The sequence below is a fragment of the Uloborus diversus genome, chromosome 6 (assembly GCF_026930045.1).
Source record: "Uloborus diversus isolate 005 chromosome 6, Udiv.v.3.1, whole genome shotgun sequence".
NCBI classification, from domain to species: Eukaryota; Metazoa; Arthropoda; class Arachnida; order Araneae; family Uloboridae; genus Uloborus; species Uloborus diversus.
In genome coordinates, this window is record NC_072736.1 from 62,613,979 (window position 1) to 62,632,257 (window position 18,279).

Genomic DNA, 18,279 nt, shown 5'->3' on the forward strand with positions numbered 1-18,279 from the left:
GCAAACTAAATAGGAAGAGTTTTGATGCAGTTGTAAATTACATTAACAAACGCAATTACTTTGCATCTACAGAGCGGCAACAGTTATCGCTTTTTGTGAAACGGCCCAGATGAAAACCCTTCATGAGAAGCAATATTAAACAAAGTATTGACAGCCCATTCAACTGTTCCTCCATCTCTGTTTTTCCAAAATATTGTAACGGATCCGGCGAGACTTCCAACTTTCTTGAAAGGACGACACAGTTCTTGATGAAAACACAGGAGCTTTATTTACACTATGTACAGAAGAAATCGCTAACAACTGCTAAATTAATCTTCAGCAATTAAGCAAATGTCACTCAACACCGTAAACACAACGGCTACACACGTATTTACTTCCAAATACGAAAACAGCACAGCGAAATACCTCGCAATAAACAGAGCTAATACACTCTCAGTACGAATTCTCAATCGAAACTCACTTTTTATCACGCGGGACGCTTTTATAAACATCGAAAGAAATCTCTCAAATATTCTACAAGTTTCCAAATGCTTCTCGAAAAGCGTAGACCGTTATCAAATTTTATCAATGACAAAAAAAGGAAATAGGGGAATCGTATACTTCAGCCGAATGTAAAGGGGCCGTATATTCACCACGGGAAACCATTTACAAGTTACGTTACTACAATAATTTCTATTTACAGAATTTGTAACATTGCCCCCTTCCCAAGGACTGCACGTCCCGGGCAGTACAATCCCCAGAAAGGGTGCCAAACTTCTATCACAAGTTCACAAATACACACATTAAATAATAACCAATAATGCATAGGAAACACAATAATAACAAGAAATATTACTAAACATTAAAAGCAAAAAATTATCTACAACTTTTATGTTATCAACCATGGTTGTTGACGTAATACTCATGAACTATGGCCATAGTATGGGGCTAACCGATCGTAATGTACAACCCTAGGTTTTGCATTAGGTGATTTTTGGATCCTCACTACGACGTCATTCAGTCGATTAAGAACTTTGTAGGGTCCATCCCAATGCGACTGCAATTTGGGTGAAAGACCTTTCCGTCGGATGGGATTCCATAACCAAACCTTGTCGCCTTCGTTGAATTCATGTCCAGTAGACCTTGTGTCGTATCGGGTCTTCATCTTCTCCGCCGCGATGTTGATTCGCTCTCGTGCAAAGTTATGAACGTCTTCCAGCCGAGACTGGAGATCCTGGATGTACTCATCAGGCGATGAAGGCGCATCCGGAGGACGACCGAAGACGAGATCACAAGGTAGCCGAAACTCTCGTCCGAAGAGCATCTGAGATGGGGCAAATCCGGTAGTCTCGTGGACAGCACTGCGGTAGGCCAGCAGGAACAAAGGTAGCTTCTTGTCCCAATCCTGTTGATTTCTGGATACCATAAGCGAGAGATTATTCAGGATTGTGCGGTTAAATCTCTCCACCATGCCGTCCGATTGTGGGTGTAGTGGTGTTGTCCTAGTTTTCTCAATTCCGAAAATTTGACATAGGCCCTTAAACACAGCAGAGATGAAATTCCTCCCTTGATCGGAATGGATCTGCAAAGGTGTTCCATATCTCGAGATCCAATGCTGGACTAGAGTCTCTGCTACGGTGGTAGCTTCTTGATCTGGAATGGGATATGCTTCCGGCCATTTGGTGAAGTAGTCGATGGAAAAAAGAATGTATTTGTTCCCATCAGCAGTTCTTGGTAGAGGACCCAGGATGTCGATCCCAATTCGTTCGAAAGGAGCTCCAACGTTGTACAGATGTAGCTTCCCTCTGCTTCTTTTCTTCGGTCCTTTACGAGCAGAACAAACGTCACAAGAATGGCACCACTTCTCCACGTCATCCTTCGCCTTGCTCCAGAAGAAGCGCTCCCGGACTTTATTGAGGGTTTTCAACACACCAAAATGTCCTCCAGTCGCACTACTATGTATTTCTTTCAGAACATCTGAAATTCTTGATCGGGGAAGTAGTAACTGCCACCTAGACGTTTTGCCGTCATCAGATTCCCATTTTCGGTACAGTACGCCGTTCCGTAAATGAAGTGAGTTCCACAAAGCCCAGTATCTTTTCGTTGCAGGGCTGAAGATGGAAACGTCCTGTCAGCTAGGGCGCCGACTGTCACTTTCCATGAACTCCAAAATTGGTTTTATGTCGGGGTCTTCAAGTTGATCTTTTCGAACTTGGTCGTCACTCCAGGTTCTGATGATGTTGAAGTCACTGTCACCTGATAGGCAGTAGGGCTAGTCGTTCCATACTGTTTCTCGATTCGGGAACAATAATTGCAGTTCTCAGGACAGGGTCTCCTTGATAAAGCGTCTGCATTACCGTGAGACAACCCTTTTCGGTGCTTGATCTCCATGTCATATTCCTGGAGCCGCTGTATCCACCTGGCTATCTGGCCTTCTGGATTCTTGAAGTTCAAAAGCCAAGTTAACGAGGCATGATCTGTCCGAAGCAGAAATTTTCGGCCGTAGAGGTAATGAGGAAAGTGTTCTACAGATTTCACTATGGCCAGTAACTCCTTTCTGGTGACGCAGTAATTTCGCTCCGACTTTGATAAGCATTTGCTCCAGTAAGCGATGACATGTTCATTTCCGTCAATTTCTTGGGATAAAACAGCTCCGATGCCCTCGTTGCTCGCATCAGTGTCCAGGATGAAGGATTTTTCAGGCTGAGGATAGGCGAGGATAGGCGTTGATGTTAAAGCCTCCTTCAGTCGTAGAAATGCATCTTCGCATTCTTTGGACCATTCAAACTTTTGCTTGCTCTCCGTCAGCTTATGCAAAGGACGTGCAATGTTGGAAAAACCCTTTACAAACTTCCTGTAGTACGTGCAGAGCCCCAGGAAACTTCGCAGCTGATGGATGTTTTCGGGACGACTCCAACTCTTGACCGCAGATACCTTTTCTGGATTGGATACCTTTTCCGGTTTGTACACCTTCAGAAGAGATGATGTGACCAAGGTAATTCACTTCCCGGCGGAACAAATTACATTTGGACGGGTTTAACTTCAGATTGGCTTCCTTAAGCTTTTGCAGCACCTTCCTAAGATTTGCCAGATGTTCTTTGAAACTGCGTCCCACGATGATGATATCGTCTAAGTAGACCAGACGGGATTCGTAGGAAAGTCCTCTTAACACTGTCTCCATAAGACGCTCGAACGTAGCTGGTGCATTGCAGAGGACGAAGGGCATCACTTTAAACTGCCATAAGCCTTGTCCAGTTGTAAACGCTGTCTTCTCTCGGTCATCAGGGTGTATCTCAGCCTGCCAGTAGCCGCTCTTCAAGTCCAGGGTAGAAAACCACTTGTGTCCGGAAAAAGTGTCCAAGGTGTCGACTGTCCGTGGAAGAGGGTAACTGTCTTTCTTGGTGATTTCATTCAGCCGCCGGTAATCGACACAAAATCTGGTGGAGCCATCTTTCTTTCGGACCAAGACGATGGGAGAGGACCAAGGACTGGACGAGGGTTCGATGACATCATTCTCCTGCATCTCTTTCAGGAGGGTCTCAACCTCTTCCTTCTTGACGAACGGTAGTCGTCTTGGATACTGTTTAATAGGGGGGTGTTCTCCAGTGTAGATTCTATGCAGCGTTAAATTCGTACGGCCAACATCCTCCGATGTAGATGAAAACAGATGCTTGAAATCGTCCACCAATTGTTCCGCAGCAGTTCTTTGATCTTTCGATAATGGCGCACTCCAAATTGACTTCGATTTCAAGGACGCAGAAGACACAGTCTCGGGGAATTGATTCTTCTAATGATGCAGTTTACTGGAGTACAAGTTGCCAACACTTCACCTTTCCGGATATTCCTTGGCCTTTCACTCACGTTGACGACTCGCACAGGAATTACATCTTTAGAAAGGTCCACAAGCGTAGATGCTACCAGTACTCCGTTTGGGTTATTGCTTAAGTTGGGGTATTCAATGAGTCCAAATCGAAAACTATTGCTTTCTTCAAGGGAGCCAGGTATTAATGATTCTGACCTTGAGGGAATCGATAAATCTGTTTGGGCTATTATTTGATGAGCGGGTTTTACATCACTTTCTGCGGGGAAAACGGCTATGTCTTCTCTCATCGAGTGCAGTTCATTAGTCTTGAAGTCGAGGTTAAAGTCATACTTCTTTAAAAAGTCCAATCCGAGAATGAATGGGTCTGTGATAGCAGCAACGAATGCCGTATGATGGTAAGTGGCATTTCCAAACACAATTTCTAAGTTCACTTTACCTTCAATCTCGATCTTGTCACCTGTCACAGTTTGGAGGGTAACGCATGGCGATGTCCACAACAATTTCAATCCAAATTCACGAGCCACATCTGTCCTAACGATTGTCACATTGGCTCCAGTGTCGACAATCAGTCTGCAGGGGTTCCCATTTACATGTGCGTAAATGAAAAGTCCATCACTGCCACTACTAGTAGAGGAAATCTGCAGAGCTCTGGTGGAGGTGATTTCTTTCCCTCGCATAGCTTGGCGAGCAGGACAACTCCTTCGCAGGTGCCCTTCACTACCGCATTTCCAGCACTTCTGCTCTTGTTTCTTTTGGGCTGTTATGCTGTTCAGATGTCTTGCCAAGTCACCGAGTTGTCTCTCAAGTTCAGCGAGATGGGACGACCTGAAATCAGACTCATCAATTTCCAGAGTTCGGATGGGATGGCGATCCACACGGGTTGCTAGCTGGGCGGCCTCCAACTTCATCGCATACACAACAGCAGAATTCAGGTCTTTGACATCCGCCATCCGTAGAGCTTTCTGGATTTCCGGATCTCGAACCCCGTCAATGAAGTAGTTGAGTGCCAGGTTGTCTCGAACATCCGCAGGACAGTAGCAAAAAGCAAGATGAGACAGTCTCTCGATGTCCGCCGCAAGTTCTTGCAGGGTTTCCCCGGTTTTCTGGAAACGGGACTTCAACTGGAGTCGGCTGAAATCTTTCTGGCACTTCTCACCGAAGCGAAGCTCCAACGCAGATGTGAGGGCGGCGAAATCCAGGCGCTGACTGTCCGGAAGGGTCTGAAGAATGTCCGCTGCATCACCTCTGCTGCAAGATGGCAGGCCTTGGTAGCAGAGTCCCATCCGTTCGCTTTCGCCACTATCATGAATTGAGTTTTGTAAACCTGCCACGAAGTTTTCCCATCGAATGTGGCAAGTTTAATGGACGGTCGAGCAACCGATGTGGGAGCTCCAAACTGTACAGAGCTGCTTCCCGCGGTCGCCAATCTCCTTTCCATGTCCTTAATTATTTCTTCCTTAAATGAAGTAAATTTCTTGTCTTCTTCCAACTTATTTTCCACATTGGCGATGCGCTCTTCCACAGCATCGAATTTTTCTTCTAGAGCATCAACTTTATCTCCCATGGCGGTTAGTTGATTCTCCATCATGGTTTTCATCGATGTTAGGTCACTTTTTATTTCATCTTGACTTGTAGTAATTTTAGCAGTTAAATCACTATTTAACTGTTCCTGGTTAGTCGCCAATTCATTTTTCAATTGCTCTTGATTAGCCGCCATTTCATTTTTTAATTGTTTTTGATTAGCCGCCATATCATTTTTTAATTGTTCTTGATTAGCCGCCATATCATTTTTTAATTGTTCTTGATTTGCAGTAAAACTTGCAGTCAAATCACTTTTTAATTGGTCTTGATTAGCCGCCAATTCATTTTTTACAGAGTTGATTGCATCAAGAAGTTGTTTTAATTGTTCATCCATTGCGCGAGTAATCACCATAAAATTAAAGTCCAAATTCAAAAAGTTTTTATGAAAAAATGTCCAAAGTCACACTTACTCCAAGAAAGTCCTAAAGTAGCCCCACGTTGGGCGCCAATTGCAACGGATCCGGCGAGACTTCCAATTTTCTTGAAAGGACGACACAGTTCTTGACAAAAACACAGGAGCTTTATTTACACTATGTACAGAAGAAATCGTTAACAACTGCTAAATTAACCATCAGCAATTAAGCAAATATCACACCACACCGTAACTCAACGGTTACACACGTATTTACTTCCAAATACGAAAAACAACACAGCGAAATGCCTCGCAATAAACAGAGCAAATACGCTCTCAGTTCGAATTCTCAATCGAAACTCAACTTTTTATCACGCGGTACGCTTTTATAAACATCGAAAGAAATCTCTCAAATATTCCAAACGCTTCTGGAAAATAGTAGACCGTTATCAAATTTTATCAATGAACAAAAAAGAAATAGAGGGGTCGCATACTTTAGCCATATGTATAGGGGTTGTATATTCATTACGGGAAACTATTTACCGGTTACGTTACTACAATAATTACTATTTACAGAATTTGTAACAATATTAAACTACTTACTAAATAGAGAGTGTTTAAGCTCTAATATATGCATTACATTGGGCCAAACGCAACATATGCTAAACTATATGCAATAAACAAGAGCTTGAACCTAAAATTAAAAGTAGGGTTTTTTTACCTCGGCTAAATTAAGAAACAAGTCCCTATAATTTGTCTTCCTTAGGACAGTACCTACTGCATGCATACTAGTTTGATGTAGGACAGTCAGGAGGAATGAATCAGTGGCAAAAATGGAACAGCTGCATTTACATGCCAAAATAAAAAGTTATATTATTTCATGTCATTGTTTTAAAAGTGATCATTTTTTAAAAAACTATGTTATTAATATACAATAAACATATGGGGAGAAGACGAGAGGCGTTCACCACGCAGACTGTGCCATTGACATTTTCAGGGGGTTGCTTTTTTAAGGGGGGGGGGCGCTTTATAGCATTTTATGGGTGCACCATCACTCTTATGGTGGGGGGGGGGGGGGGTATTCTCGTATATATGAAATGGAATAATCATGTAATAAATAGAGTTCAATATTTTAATAAAACAAAATATATATTGCATTTTGCGCACACTGTAGAAATAAAATCAGAAACCTATTTTGAATAAGTATTTATATTTGTGATGAACTGGAAAAGGGCAAGAACAGAAGAATCAACCCGAATGGTTCCAGCAGGGGGACTTGGTGTCATATTTAAATTCATCAGTTTCTATGTTGGTACTTTTCGGTACACTTTGTTCGTCAGAGAAATTGACTGGAGGTGAACGAATTCTGGAACGCGAAGGGTAGGTAAGTCCTGTCAAATTTTATCCGAAGATAAAAGCTATCAAGTTTGATACAAGATATGTTTTTAAGTTCTGCATTAAAAATACAATATGTTGATAGTTTTGTCTTGAAAATATTCAGAGAAAAACTGAAGTTTAAGATTGTTTAACAAACAATCCCTACTTTTCAGAAGGTACCCCCCACTCCAATTCCCCGACGATTTTGTGATTAGGAATGAAACTACTAGATTATTTCATAATTTTTCAAAAATTTATAACTGTGCGTATGTTATGCTATTAACCATGCTATTTGTCATTAGAAATTCAAAAAAAAAAAAAAAAAATCCACGAATGTTTCTAAAATTGCTTGTATTATTGCTCTTAGATATGAAAGAATTGAAACTGATATGGTATGCAATACTGTAATAAAGAATTATATTTTAGAAAAAATCACGGAAAAAGGATTCCGAAATTATGGGAGACGTTTTTGAAAATTATTTGGAGAATTCCGAAATACTCGGAAACGTTTTCGAAACTTTCATGAACCACAGCTGCACAGAATACTCAGAAACATTTCTGGAAATTACGGAAAGAGGATTCCGAAATACTCAGAAACGTTTCTGAAAATTACAGAAAGAGGATTCCGAAATACTCAAACACGTTTCTGGACATTACAGAAAGAGGATTCCGAAATACTCAGAAACGTTTCTGAAAATTACAGAAAGAGGATTCCGAAATACTCAGACACGTTTCTGGACATTACAGAAAGAGGATTCCGAAATACTCAGAAACGTTTTTGAAACTTTCATGAACCACAGTTGCACGATATACTCAGAAACGTTTCCGAATTTTTTTTTACAGTGTACATACACTGAAACGTGTCTGAGTATTTCGGAATCCTCTTTCTGTAATTTTCAGAAACGTTTCTGAGTATTTCGGAATCCTCTTTCTGTAATGTCCAGAAACGTGTCTGAGTATTTCGGAATCCTCTTTCCGTAATTTTCAGAAACGTTTCTGAATATTTCGGAATCCTCTTTCCGTAATTTCCAGAAATGTTTCTGAGTATTCTGTGCAGCTGTGGTTCATGAAAGTTTCGAAAACGTTTCCGAGTATTTCGGAATTCTCCAAACAATTTTCAAAAACGTTTCCGAGAATTTCAGAATCCTTTTTCCGTGATTTTTTCTAAAATATAATTCTTTATTATAGTATTGCATACCATATCAGTTTCAATTCTTTCATATCTAAGAGCAATAATACAAGCAATTTTAGAATCATTCGTGGATTTTTTTTTTTTTTTTTTTTTTGAATTTCTAATGACAAATAGCATGGTTAACAGCATAACATATGCACAGTTATAAATTTTTAAAAAATTATGAAATAATCTAGTAGTTTCATTCCTAATCACAAAATCGTCGGGGAATTGGAGGGGGGGGGGGGGTACCTTCTGAAAAGTGGGGATTGTTTGTTAAACAATCTTAAACTTCAGTTTTTCTCTCAATATTTTCAAGACAAAACTATCAACATATTGTATTTTTAATGCAGAACTTAAAAACATATCTTGTTCTTGTATCAAACTTGATAGCTTTTATCTTCGGATAAAATTTGACAGGACTTACCTACCCCAAGGGCGGATACAAGGGAGGGGCGATGGGGGCGATCGCCCCCTCCTTGAGCCGAGAAACTAGTACTTTCTTCAAGTATATTTTCGATATTAAAGTTCCAAAAACGCAATTTTACATAATCTTCGATGGTGTTAGAAGAAAGGGAGCTATTTCGGAATTGAAGTTTTGAAAACGTAATCGTAGCCCATCTCTTATTACTCTAGGGATGGGGACTAGAACTTTCAATAGGATTTTTTTTTTTGAAATTGAAGTTCGAAAATCTCAATTTTAGACGATCTTAGATGATAATTTGGGATAGGTTCAAAGGCTCACCCTGGATATGTTTTGAAAGAAACACAACTATAGGACACCTTTGTTTACATAAGGATAAGCGATGGTGTTCAGTGCACTCCTTCGAAAGTTTTAAGAGATTGAAGTTCCAAAGAGTGAACAGTAAAAAACAATCGCCCCCTCCTTGAACATTTTCTGTATCCGCCCTTGACCTACCCTTCGCGTTCCGGAATTCGTTCACCTCAAGTCAATTTCTCTGACGAACAAAGTGTACCGAAAAGTACCAACAGAGAAATTGATGAATTTAAATATGACACCAAGTCCCCCTGCTGGAACCATTCGGGTTGATTCTTCTGTTCTTGCCCTTTTCCAGCTCATCATAAATATAAATACTTATTCAAAATAGGTTACTGATTTTATTTTTACAGTGTGCGCAAAATGCAATATATATTTTATTTATTAAAACATTGAACTCTATTACATGATTATTCCATTTCATATATACGAGAATCCCCCCCCCCCCCACCATAAGAGTGATAGTGCACCCATAAAATGCTATAAAGCGCCCCCCCCCCCTTAAAAAAGCAACCCCTTGAAAATGTCAATGGCACAGTCTGCGTGGTGAACGCCCCTCGTCTTCTCCCCATATGTACATTGTATATTAATAACATAGTTTTTTAAAAATGATCACTTTTAAAACAATGACATGAAATAATATTACTTTTTATTTTGGCATGTAAATGCAGCTGTTCCATTTTTACCACTGACTCATTCCTCCTGACTGTCCTACATTAAACTAGTATGCATGCAGTAGGTACTGTCCTGAGGAAGACAAATTATAGGGACTTGTTTCTTAATTTAGCCGAGGTAAAAAACCCCTACTTTTAATTTTAGGTTTAAGCTCTTGTTTATTGCATATAGTTTAGCATATGTTGCGCTTGGCCCAATGTAATGCATATATTAGAGCTTAAACACTCTCTATTTAGTAAGTAGTTTAATATCTTTTGGTCTTTTGACCATATTTATCGAATCTTCCACGGCTGATGAGCTCCGAATTCAACCTTTCAACTTTATTCTAATAATTGCTACTTTTAATTTTCTTTTTCTCTTTGCTATTCATTGCTTGTGTATTTCATATATATACAAAAATATATTATTGAGAAATAATTCTTGTTTGTTATATTTGAAGCTTCTTTCCCTTAAGGGCAGGTACATTGCAACTAAAATAAATCGTACTAATAAAGCTCTGCTGAGATAAATAATATTTCATGTGTAATATAAATTATAAATCAAAGTATCATATAAATTATAAGTCAAATACTTTAATATGGTGTAAAAATGCAAAATTATTTATTTTATTAAATCTTTTTTTTTTTTTTTTTGCTTTTGGTAAAATTAAGGCTCGTAAAACGAAAAAAAATGAAGACACTTTTAAATACACATATGAATCTATTTGTTAAAGAAATTAATACACATTTAACTAATTTAAAGCGTTTCGCTAATGCAAATATTTAAAGAGATATCGTCATTTAGAAAATACTGAAGCACTATGTTCCTAATTACAAGAGATGGGTTTTTTTTTACTTCATGCAATCTAGCTACACTGTTTACAAGAGAATGAAAACATGCAACCTTAAAGACGAACTATCAAACCTGACAATTTGTATATTATAACATTAAATTCATAATGCTTGATACATAAATGATCAGCCAAATATTAACTGAGATTGACACATAAAAACAAAGTACACAATAACACTTATTTAAAGTTTTTTATAATCTTCAATTCATAAATTTTACAGAATAAAACTGGACACACTTTCACTTTAAATATGTGTTGTATGTAATGTAAAATATTTTCAAATTGCAATAGTTCACAACGAAAAAATGATACTGAGGAAAATAGTTTTTTTTTTTTTAACGAGATTTATATGAATTAAATCACTTAAAGTAATAGAGTTGCAAAGCGACTTACCTATTCGTCGGTGGTGGTCTTTTGCAGGCTTTGGTCACCAAAAAGGTGATTTTTATGACAGAATAAAATTCTGCCTACAAAAATTACCCATTTGGTAGAAAGAAGAAGTATCCAAGAAAAAAGTAAATTGCCTACACAAGTTATGCGACGCAACGAATTTACATGGCGTCCTCTCGGCAGTTATTTGGTTTTTAATTTCAGTTTGTATTCCTTCCGCGAGCATGCGTAGAGAAGTTGCACTTCGTACGTAAAAATAAGTGACATAGCTTCAAATTCAATCTCATGACGATACATTAGCAAGAAAATATAAGACTTTAAAATTATCTTTAGTGAATTCATGCGAGGAACAAAACTTCTACTAATCCCCTTGTTGAGTTTTACTTCGCACATGAGTCAGCACTTGTTTTCATTGCGTGCTTTCACGAGTTTCAGTTTGGATTTGGTGCTGGACTATAAAATTGCCGTGTGAGCTGCGCAGGCATCGACTTTTACTTTCTTGTTAAACGGGAAAGGTATTTGATAAGAGCAGAAAACTGCTGAGGGCGTACGAATCTGTTTATTACGGAAAGCTTTTTTGTATATTCAGTGAGTTTTCCGAGATTTTTTACAGTGTATGTATGTGCGGATGTGCATATGTATGTCGCATAACTCAAGAACGGTATGTTTTAGAAAGTTGAAATTTGGTACGTAGAGTCCTAGTGGGGTCTAGTTGTGCACCTGCCTTTTTGGTTGCATTCGGGTGTTTCTAAAGGGATCTTTTGGGCCCTTTTTGGGGGGAAATCATTTTTCGATGGATACTCAAGTGGTGTTATGATTTGGCGGACACTTGGCAATATATCGCCAGTCTTTTGGTCACCAAGTTTTGTCGCCAACTTGGCGACAAATTTGGCGTTTTTTTTTTTTTTTTTTTTTTAAATCTGTTTCAATTTGACCATTTTGGTGATATTTAGAGAGTAAACTATTGAATCACATTAAAATTGCCAATAATGGGAAAATGACATTAAATTGGAGTAAAAGGAAGTTATGTGATGCACATATCAGCTCGTTATTTTTTAGCATGTGTGGATTAAAATGGTAGAAAGATTACAGAATTCGATAAGTTTAAAGAAATAATGATGGAGGATCAATTAAAAAGAAAACTACCACCATATATCCGTGAGAATTTTATTGATGATGCATGACATAATTAAATCATAATTCAGAAATTAGAAACGTACGAAAGAGAAAAAATTTAAATTTACCGATTCGGCAGTTTGAGAAATAACTCAGCTACAAATGTAAAACAACTAGCGATATAGCCAAAAAAGACAAAGAAGTATCATCTTCCTCTTTTGATAACACTGGTAAACAAGGGTTTTGTTACATGAAATATTTATAGTGGTGTTCTTATGGCCACAATGAAAATGTAATTCTATCAAGAATCGATAAATATCAGATTCAACATCGGGGAAATGGCTGCTTACAACTACGAACTACTCAATTTGCGTTAATTTCTAACCTTTAATAACGCTTATTGAATTCTCATTTCTTTCTACATGGACCAAAATATCCACAAGACTTTAAAAATTATTTAAATTTTTTTTTTTAAGTCATTCATACAAACAAAAATTACTAGGTTTATTAACATGTCCTACGCTACGGCATGCGTTTGTTTTACCTTTTTCGTCCACCATTAGACGGTGGCTGCAGTGCCCCCTATAGTTTGTTGGAATTGAGAATTGTTTTGCATTTGTAGCTGAGATATTTCTCTCAAACTGCCGAATCGGTTAATTTAAAATTTTTCTGTTTCGTATTATGTTTCTAATTTCTGAGTTATGATTTAATTATGTCATGCTATGCAAATCATCAACAAAACTCTCATGGATATATGGTGGTAGTTTTCTTTTCAATTGATCAACCATTATTTCTTTTTACTTATCGAATTCTGTGATCTTTCTACCATTTTATTCCACTCATGATAAAAAATAAAAATGGTTTAACTGACATGCGAAATCTCGCCAAGGGTTCTTTGCTCGCACAATACTAAAACAATAACCCTAAACAAATTTGGCGAAACCTTTCAGCTGAGAATGTAAGCAATAAAGTAAATTTTTTCTTGGTTAAACACTTTTCATTTCATTCTGCGATAATATATTTAAGAAAATGCATACTGTCCATTCCACAAGGAAAACTAACATTATTTTGAGAAGCTCGAGAGTACTATTAAGGGACGAAACAATTTCTGTAGCTGAAAGCAATCTAAGACACATCGAATGCGTTAATAAATACTCATAACAAACTGCCTATGTTTACCAACAGACACACGTGGAACGCGTTGTTTTACCGTTTTCTTTAATTTTATAAATCACCGCAAGGTAGCGTATTTGAGTGCTGGAGCAGGCCCGGACTGGCCAGGTCGGCTAGTCGGCGATCGCCGAGGGCCCCCAAGCTAGGAAGGGCCCCCAAATGAAGCGAAAGAAAATTTGTAGCAAAAAATGATTTTACAATTTGATTTCCTAGTAACTATTTCAATCTGTTTCCTTATACGTTTTGCCAGGATCAGGGCCTGATTACTGAATGTACCAACTAGGCTGTGGTCTAGGGCTCTTGCTTTTTAGGGGCCCTCCAATGGCTAAAGTTATTTTAGCTAATGACTAAAAGTAAGATTTAAATGCATAGTGGCTCCAAAAAATATTTGCTTAGAACCTTCCTATATCTTAATCAGGCCCTGTCTGGGATGCTTTTGATCTCTAGTTTTATACAAATAGCACACTGGACCCAATTAAAGCCAGGTAGGGCCCCGGGGCAAACATTATTTTTAGGTTAGGGGCCCGTAGGGCTTTAAATTCTCTGAATTTGTCCCGTAAACAGGGCCGGATTAACAAATAGGCAACTTAGGAATCGCCTAAGGGTCCCCAACAGAAATGTTCAGCCTCCCTGCAAAAAATCATCTGGGCCCTTAACCGCCCACTGAATTGCCTTCCCCCCCCCCCGCTCAAAAAAAAAAAAAAAATTAAAAGAGTGGTTGTTGTTTGTGTTTGCATGCTTCAATATTTCTAGGTTCAAGTTTTGGGGAGCCCTGTAGTCAAACTCTATACATTGGCTAAAACAATTTTAGCCGCAAACTAAAGTAGTTTCAGCCATTTGAGGGCCCCTAAATATCCAGGGTCCTAGGCTACGGCCTAGTTGGCCTATTCAGTAATCAGATCCTGGAGGTGTTTAGATGTTCGATTTATTTTTAAAAAGATTCTTTGGTTTCTCGGGCCATTGGCCCCTAAGAGGTGTGCCCTCCCCCTCCTCGCATTACAGTCTGCGAGTACGCAGATCTCCAGAGTAATCCTAAAGTTGAAAAAAGTTATCTTTTGCAAATTCCAACAAATAAAATTTAACCAACAACTTTTCTTTCCTTCCTTCTTTCTCCAAGTGTACTACCGAGGCCTCCGGGGGTGTTGGCGGTACTACACAGGAGTTCTGTCTTTGTCAATTTGGTTCCACGCATGGTTAAGTTACTCCGGTGACATTAGTAAATTAGGACCCCTTAGAGAGTGATGTCAGCTTTTGTGATCCAGACCGCTAAAGGTGCGTTTCTCCACGTTTCTGCAAGATCTTGTAGAATCAAAAAGATGAGATAAGACAAGAACTTAGAATTTGGGTATGGATGATGACCGTGTGAAAAAAACTCAAACAAAAGAGAAATGCAGGTGTAATAAAAACTTCAGTAGGAGTAAATAAAAACTTCATGACTCGTTCAAGACTCAATGGATTCATGTTGATTGCTTTAGTGCCCCATCTCCTTTTGCTTTTAAACCAGTAAATAAAAGGGAAAATTGAATGCATATGGAAATCTTTCCGATAGGGTTCGACCGGGTATTGGCTATAAAACTATTCCACGTGGGGTTTTGTCTTCTGCAATCTGCATTATAGTAAGATAATTGAAGGTTTGTATTTTACTTGCGTGCAAGCCAACTGTAATTTTTATTATGGAAATTAAAAGATAGATACATTGGGACAAAATAGTGACAAGATGAAGCAAAAAAGGTATGATCATTTTCTACTATTAAGGCATTGCTTTAAGCTTAAAATAGCGTGTGATAAAAAAAATCTCAGCCCCTTCCAATAGTGGCTCACCCACGGAGAGGATAAGAGGCTCCCTCTTAGAGACTAAGCTACCCCTCCCCCCCATTAGGCCTGAAAATGGAGAATTTTACATCTGATTTTCAAAAATTGTTTTGAATTTATATTTTTAATAATCAAATCAGTTTTCCCGTGCGGGAAAAACAATAGTATTTCCCAGGACGGTAAATACCGGTTGTGGGAAAAATCTTTCCCACCCTGGCCCTGCATCACAATCCTTCTCCACATAGTCTCCGCTTACAAGGTAAATAAAATTAAAAAAAAAAAATAATAATAATAAAGAAAAAAAAAAACGTTCAATTCAGAAATAATGATAAATAAAATAACGCACCTTTAATAGATTTTGTAAAAATGGTATGAAATTTCCTTCTGCTAAAGGGTAAGTCAAGTAAAACTTCAAACACATGTTTTTTTATACATAAATTTAACTTTAGTTTTATTATTTAACATGTCCAAAAAGAAAAAGCAATTTTTGAAACAATAACTTTCTCACATTTTCGCAGGAAAGGGCCCCAGGAGGCCGGGGCCCTTTTCTAGCACCTAGCCGACCACCCCAGAAGGGCGAATATGTTTTGGTAATGTTTAACATGCAGTGAAAGGCTTTATTGTGACAAGGCTGAACTCGATCCGGTAACTTAACTGTTTTACTGGTACAGTACCCGCCAAAAATCACTGGATTATAAAATCAGCCGCTTTTTAAAATCAAATCTGGAAGAACAGAATCATTGCAATACCAAAACATGTTAAAATTATCCTTTAATAAAATCACTATCGCCGTTTTATAAAATCAAAATTTCGGACATACTGCGTAAAAAATTGATAAAAGTGCACCAAGAAGTGAAGGAATTGCTCTGAGAAGATGAGAAAATCTCAGCGCCAAATTTGTCTCTTCATTGGATGTCAGAAAAGCGCTTGATGCTAGATGATGCACTTTAGAGCAAAGAAGAAAATATAATGTTGAATGTTACAAAACATTTAGTAAACTCTCAAACGATATTGAATCTTTACCCTCCAATTCTGTTAACCAAACCGCAGTACGCCAATATTTTAAGACCTTTGTGTAAAAAAACCCCTCATGTTTAGTTTAAATGACAACTGTATTTTAAAATACTTAAAACAAAAATTAAGTTACGTAATTCATTTCGTTTCTTAAAAACAACTGCTTGACACAAACACTGCTTGAGCCCAGGGCTTGAGCCGCCCGATCAAATGCAACCGGACGTGGCGAGGACTTCAGATTCGCGGGCTATAAAGCAATTATTCCCTTCGATTTTCGACACAAAATCGCATCTAGTTTCTGCGGAACAGTCTATACAACGACAGTTGAGTTGTATCCAATAGGGAAGTATTCGATTTTCTAATTTTATTTTTATTTGATAGAGTAACATACATGAACATCATCTGCGAAAAAAATTTTACGATACGACTAATACTTTTTTTTTAAATAATTTTTTAAAGTTCACGCGCGAGTGACGTCATTTGCTTGTAAGTCCTTTGACTGACGTCAGTGCCGCGCTGCGAGGCGGCGGGGTTGGCTAGGACAAAGAAGTGCTTGGCGATCTTTGGGGGAAGGCGCGGGAAAACAAGAGCTTTCTAAAAGCAGCGCGCATAAAAGGCTAGTGAAAATCCTTTGCTGTCTGTAGGGTTTAATGCATTCTGCGATTGTTTTTAATTTGATTTTCTTTGTCATGGCTAGTAGAATCAATTACAAGTATTGCTTCGTTCCTGGATGCGTATCTATATCTAAAAAAACTCCTCACAAGCGATTTGTTATTGTTCCGTCCCAGCAGGATCTTCGAAAGAAGTGTTTTCAAGTGCGTTTATTAATTAAAATTTGAAAATGAAAATTTGCACTTCATTTTAATTAAAAACTATGTCAAGTGAGAAATACAGTTTGAAATATATGTTCACAACTGTTCATAAATAAATGTTTAATAAGCATATGAGATATTTTAAAAAAAATGCAAGTAAACAAAGGAATTTAAACCCTGCACAATAAACTAAATAGAAAGTAATAGATGCATTACTATTTCCATTTTAATAACAATGCAAAAACTATTAATACTTTCTTTTTAACATTCAAACTATCTTCAAATTTTAACTATTACAAATTGATAATTTAAAAATACATTTTCAGTTTATCACCAGAAGCGTTTCTATATATACAAGACCTTTCTCACCTGCAAAAAGGTACTTATTTTATGAAATGAACACCATTTTCAAATTTATTATTTTTATCAAAAGAGCAAAAAAATATATTTTTCCTTTTTTTGCTAAGTTGCACCAAAACTCAAGGATAATTAACATGTATTAGTGGATTTAAAACAATTTTCCACAAAAAAAAAAGCAGATCAACTTTTATTGCCAACAAAGCGAAAAATTTTCATGCAAAAACTGCTCTAAAACTTAGTACTGGAATCACTTGCAGTAGGGTTGTTACAAAATGCGCGCCTCATTAAAAGCCGCCAAGTAAGAACTGGAATAGCGCTCTTACATTGTAATTTATATATTCAGATAAAAAAAACCATCGACACACAAATGGAAATGATCAATCTTGATAAGGGAAACTAATGCGAATAATATGAACTGCAAACATAGACGGATATGTACGTACAATTTTAAAGAATAACAATGGTGAAACTTTGTTGTCTCACTTCCCGTACTTCTAGGACATTAAATCTCTCGTCCTTTCGAAAAAAGTCAAACACCATGAATGACTTTACTTGAGGAAGGTTATTGGATTGACCTTTCGTGAATCCTAGCCCCATGATGGAAAAAATGCTGGTTAAATGCTTTAAAAAGGCTGAAAAAGACAGTGCTATTTACCTCCTGGTAGGCGCAACACGGCATGGAAATGGAGCTCTGATCGGAACAGGGAAATGACGTCAGCTGCTGACGTTTTAGGCCACACCTCTTTTTTGCGCATCGCTCTTTAAAAAATTCATAAAAAATCAATCGTTGGTTTTAAAAATCCGGCCATGGTGAATTTTTGTGTTTTGTAAGCCTATCAACATTGTGCAATAGTTAAAATTGGAATATTTGATTGGTTGATACTTCCCTATTGTATCTCTTGTTTCTGTTTTCCATCAAAAAAAAAAAAAAAAAATTAGGCAAAAGTCTTCGTCATTTGACTGCGCTGTTATTAAGAAAAAGTCTTGGTGTAGCCAAGGGGTATAATAGGGAGTTACTCCGCAAAAAAGAAAAA